This window comes from Physeter macrocephalus, chromosome 20 (genome assembly GCF_002837175.3).
Source record: "Physeter macrocephalus isolate SW-GA chromosome 20, ASM283717v5, whole genome shotgun sequence".
NCBI lineage: Eukaryota > Metazoa > Chordata > Mammalia > Artiodactyla > Physeteridae > Physeter > Physeter macrocephalus.
The window spans coordinates 16,527,734-16,533,019 of record NC_041233.1 but is presented as its reverse complement, the minus strand read 5'-3'; the positions used below and the strand labels follow the sequence as shown (position 1 = coordinate 16,533,019).

Sequence of the window (5,286 nt, the reverse complement as noted above, 5' to 3'; positions counted from 1 at the left end):
AAAAAAAAAAAAAAAAAAAAGACACACGAAGAAAAAAGAGAGGGACTTGTGGTCCAGTGGTTAAGACTCCACGCTTCTACTGCAGGGGGCACAGGTTTGATCCCTAGTCAGGGGAACTAAGATCCACGTGCCGTGCAGTGCAGCCAAAAAAAAAAAAGAGAGAGAGAGAAAGACTCAAGTAAAATAAGAAAGGAAAGAGGAAACATTACAACTGATATCACAGAAATACAAAAGATGAGAATCGTAAGAAACCGCCATGAACAATTATACACCAAAAAAATTGAATAACCTAGAAGAAATGGATAGATTCCTAGAAACATACAACCTACCAAGACTGAATCATAAAGAAATAGAAAATCTGACAAGTAAAATTGAATCAGTAATCAAAAATCTCCCAACAAAGAAAAGCCCAGAATCAGATGATTTCCCTGGTGAATTCTACCAAACATTAAAGAATTAATACCAATCCTTCTCAACTCTTTGAAAAGATTGAAGTGAAGGAAAGACTCCCAAACACATTTTATAAAGCCAGCATTCTCTTGATACCAAAGCCAGATAGGGATACTATAAGAAAAGAGAACAGAATGGTGGTTACCAGGGCCTGGAGTGTGGGGAAAATGGAGATGTTGATCAAAGGGTACAAAGTTCCAGGTATAAGATGAGTAAATTCTGAGGCTCTAATGTACGGTATGGGGATTATAGTTAACAATACTGTATTATATGCTTGAAAGTTTATTAAGAGAGTAGATCTTAAATGTTCTCACCACAAAAAGGAAATGGTAATTATGTGAGGTGATAGAGGTATTAACTAACACTACTGTGGTAATCATTTTGCAATATATGTGTATCAAGTCAATACATTGCATACCTTAAACTTGCACAATGTTATATGTCAATTATATCTCAAAAAAGCTGGGGAAAAAAAAAAAACCAATTTTCCATAACAACAACAAAAAGCCCAGGGCTGGTATGGCCGTTCCCTAATGGGTAGTGGGCATTATAGACAATAATAATAAAAGTAATATAATACATAACAATTATTTAGCACATGATATATGTGGCAGGGACTGTTCTAAATACTTTACTTAGAAATTTTATCTTAGCTAATTCTCATATCACCCCTCTGAGGTAGTTGTTGCTGTTGTTATTATTATTATTATTCCCGCATTACAGATGTGGAAACAGAGGCATAGAAAGGTTTAAGAACTTACAAGCAAAGAGGTAAACTCAGACCAAGGATTCAAACCCAGACCAAGCTCTTAACCTGCATATACTGCTTCTACAGTGAATCGTTCCCCTTAAGTTACTTACAAAATGCTCCTCTTCTCTTTCTACAGTCAGTCACAGTCAATATTCTTTTTTATGTTCAGACAGTCCCCCAGTATTGCCAAGAGTAATCCCTTCAAGCTGACCTGAATATCTTTTCACACACACCCCCATTAGTGTTTGAGTATTTCCCTTCTTTCTTGCCCAACAAGATGTCTCAGTTCATCTTGTGTTTTCCCTGCCCCCAGACTTCTCCCAGATTCTTCAGGGAGCTCTGAAGAATCAATATTTTTAAATATCTATCAAAAAAATGTATTTAAAAATATCTCCAAAGCAGCCCATACCAACTAATACATTTAACAGGGTAGAGTAAAATAATTTGCCAGTTCATTAATGAGGGTCATGGTTGAATTTTTATTATCAAGAAAAAATGTTTAAAGTAATAGATTTCATCTTTATTAAAGTGATAATTCCTTAAGGAGTCAGAGACATGCTGGATGAGTACAGCCAGGGCTTCAGGATTTGATCCTCATAGTGAAGAGCCAGGCTCAGTTCAAAATTTCATAGGCGGGACTTCCCTGGTGGCGCAGTGGTTAAGAATCGACCTGCCACTGCAGGGGACAGGGGTTTGATCCCTGGTGCGGGAAGATCCCACATGCCGCGGAGCAACTAAGCCCATGCGCCACAACTACTGAAGCTCTCACGCCTAGAGCCCGTGCTCCGCAACAAGAGAGGCCACCACAATAAGCCCGCGCACCGCAACGAAGAGTAGCCCCCGCTCACCGCAACTAGAGAAAGCCCGCACACAGCAATGAAGACCCAACGCAGCCAAAAAAAAAAAAAAAAACTTCATAGTCAATCAAGGCACCAAGTCTTACTTAAACTGACAGAGTCCTTCCCAGAAGACACATAAATGAAATTTAATTTATTAAAGTTGTTGATTGTTCTATGCTGTCATCACTGTTAAATCAGATCAAATTAATCACATCAGCATTCCTAAATCCTAAAAGAACTTGGCTCTAATCCTACTCTATGCCCAACATATGGGTACTATAAAAACAAAGCAGGTCATATGAAACAGAAATTTCCCCTTTTGCCCCAAAGGAAATAAAGTTCCATAAATCCTAAGAAATTTCTCGGAAGACAAAAATCTACCATGCTCCTCTAAAAACTATTTCACTTGACACCTGAGAAACAAGTCTTATGTTTGCATTTACTTAGAAAGTAACAAACATGTGAATAAACCAAATGACTCTAGAGCATATTCAGGAAGTAAATGAACTCTGGTATCATACCAAATGCAGGTTTGAATCCCAGCTCTAAACCTTATAAACTCTGTGACCCTGGGTGTGCTATTAAATTCCTCTGTGCCTCAGTCTCCTCATGTTTTAAGCAGATTATTGTGGGAGTCAAAAAAGACAATTCATTCGAGTACATGGGACAAATCCTGGAGAGTAAGTGCTTAATAAGGGCTAGCTATTGCTATTAAGGCTTTCTTATCTCTAATGACTGCAATTCCCAGGTGCCACGCATATTAGTCAGATTAGGACAAGTGATTCTGCAGTGACAAATTAATCCAAAATCTCACTGGCTTAAACACGTAAAAGTTATTTTACACTCAAGCAAAGACCACTGTAGGTCCTGGCAACTCTCTGGGGCAGCTGTCCCCATGTAGTGACTCAACAATGCAAGTGCTGACTTTAGGTTCTCTGCCATCCAGCTGCCAGGCACCCACCCATACCCCAACCCTCTGTCCCCAGACTAGCCTCTCTGCCTCATACTGGTACCAAATGGGAGAGCCTGTGCTTAAGGAAGAAATCAGGCCTCACAGGAGACATTCAAGCAAAGTTTAGCTGCTTTTCCAGAACAGAAAGGAAACTCATGCATCAGAAAAAGCGACTGGTAAACATACCAAAAGAATACGGCTGCACAAATACCAGAATCTGATCAGAAAAAATAGTTCAATGAACTTCTTGGAACCTACTATAAACTTAAAGAAACATGCTTTTTGGACTGTGTTAAAGACTTCACAGGAAGAGAAGTAATACCTGTTGAGATAACCTGCTCAGAACAGTGAGAGGCCTGCGTACCGCAAAAAAAAAAAAAAAAAAAAGACACACGAAGAAAAAAGAGAGGGACTTGTGGTCCGTCATCTTTTAATCAGTTCTGTAACCTTTGCATTGGGATCCTTCCCTTGCAGGTTTCACCAGTTCTCTTTGCTTGAGGCTGGAGTCTCACAGGGCAGTGAATCATGAAACTGCTCTTAACACAGCAGTGGGATTTCTACAGATTATCTATTTCACAGCTTTTGACTTTACCATCTTCCTGGTATCACGGAGGCCTCTAAGATGACTTACAGTATTAGATAGCAATTCAGCTGTAACCAAGATCCAATTAGGAGGGCACATGTTTTTGGTTTTTTTTTTTAAAGTCCAGAGTAAGAAAGCCTAAGGCTACAAAGTTAGCAGAATGAAGGAAATAACAAAGATCAAAGCAGAAATAAATGGAGACCAGGAAAACAATACAAAAGATCAATGAAACTAAGAGTTATCTTCTGAAAAGATTAACAAAACTGGCAAATCTTCAGAAAGACACACAAGGGCTTCCCTGGTGGCGCAATGGTTGAGAGTCCACCTGCCGATGCAGGGGTCACGGGTTCGTGTCCCGGTCCAGGAAGATCCCACATGCCCGCGGAGCGGCTGGGCCCGTGAGCCATGGCCGCTGAGCCTGCGCGTCCGGAGCCTGTGCTCCGCAACGGGAGAGGCCACAACAGTGAGAGGCCCGAGTACCGCAAAAAAAAAAAAAAAAAAAAAAAGACACACGAAGAAAAAAGAGAGGGACTTGTGGTCCAGTGGTTAAGACTCCACGCTTCTACTGCAGGGGGCACAGGTTTGATCCCTAGTCAGGGGAACTAAGATCCACGTGCCGTGCAGTGCAGCCAAAAAAAAAAAAAAAAATGAGAGAGAAAGAAATATATATAGAAAGAAATATATATAGAAATATTTTTAAATGATGCAAAGAATATCCATTAAATTTCAGGAATATCATATTCATCAGAATGAATCCCTGGCAGCAAAAGCAGGACTCTTAACTAACCACAAAAGAAAAGTCCTGACGGATGGACTTTCAGCAAAGGACTGCCAACAGCTATTGCACTGGAAATGAGGATTCATCTGACAGAATCCCTCGAAAGCAGTAGCCACCAGGTTAAACTATTTGTCATGACGGTTTGGCAAATGGAAACTAGTGAGAAACAAAGTTACAATTTACCAGGAATAATCAAAACAGAAGGTCTTACTGTTTAGTTAAAATAATAAGGTGCAACATTTGTTGTGGTTTTAAGATTGAGCAGCTTGGCCACTTGATTAGAAAAATAAACCATTATTTCTTCAACTGTGACTATTAATTTTAAAGCAAAATATGTGTTCAATCGTGTATAAGAAAAAAGTTTTATTACTAAAAGTGAAATAAATGGAAATATCACTGACTAGTTGTTTATACCATATAGTACCATAGTATTCTGACCAGTCTGTGGACACCTTGAAATGTTTTTCAATAGGAATTATCCTCTAGATATTCCTGTTCATTTACATCTGCCTCACACTGATCGTAAATACATAAAACAGTTACTTGCTTTAAAAGAAAAATAATTCAGGCTGCTTTCACACTGTGGTTATCTTACCACGTAGCCTCCTTCATGATTGCTAAGACAAGAGAACAGAATGAACAAATTGTGTTTGCTTTTCTACAAAAGCAAACGTCACTCCCATTCATATTTACCTGGCCAGAGCTGTCACATGGCTCCGCTTAGGTGCAGGCAGACTGCAAATTGTAGCCTTGTATTCCCAGGAAAGAAAGGAGAACTGGATATTGGTTTGCACTACTAACTTTTATTTTTTCTCTAAGTATTGAAGTTACTAATACAAACTATAGTAAATAGATGGGATACCTTGAGTCCTGACTTCATGCTTAATCAATATCTTGTATAGGTTAGTCTCATACAGAAAATAAAGAACAAAA

The 5,286-nt window shown here is 39.1% G+C and overlaps 1 pseudogene; it reads left to right on the top strand.

Annotated features, from left to right (window-relative positions):
* The window catches only part of LOC112062126 (mitochondrial import inner membrane translocase subunit Tim9-like), a 6,412-nt pseudogene extending 1,981 nt beyond the window's left edge, over positions 1–4,431 (top strand).
* The last annotated feature ends 855 nt before the right edge of the window (positions 4,432–5,286 follow it).